The sequence below is a fragment of the Plasmopara halstedii genome (assembly GCF_900000015.1).
Source record: "Plasmopara halstedii genome assembly, contig: Scaffold_3060, whole genome shotgun sequence".
NCBI lineage: Eukaryota > Oomycota > Peronosporomycetes > Peronosporales > Peronosporaceae > Plasmopara > Plasmopara halstedii.
Genome location: NW_020189964.1, coordinates 364137 through 364485, shown reverse-complemented (window position 1 = coordinate 364485; position 349 = coordinate 364137).

The window sequence follows — 349 nt, the reverse complement described above, 5'->3', positions numbered from 1 at the left end:
GTAGACCAGAAGCTTGCGCGGATTCGCTGGTCACGATCTCAGGACATAGGGTCTCCACGAGCCGGCGGCACGAAGGGTTGTTGTTCGTCATAGCCGTTAGAGTATCGACGTTCGCTTGAGCCAGAGTGCGCCGGATTCGATTCCGTGCAGCGGTTTGGGTGTTGAGTACTAGTGCCACAGGCTGTTCGCCTTCACTCAGTCTCTCAACATCTTCCTGGTCTTCGTAGGCGGGGCGGGATTCAGTTTGTCGCAAGTCAACGCTGAATTAAAAAAAAGAAATTTATATTCGACCCCTGTAGTTTTATAAAATTATAAATAGCATTTAAGCTATAAAAGCTAGTAGCTTGCT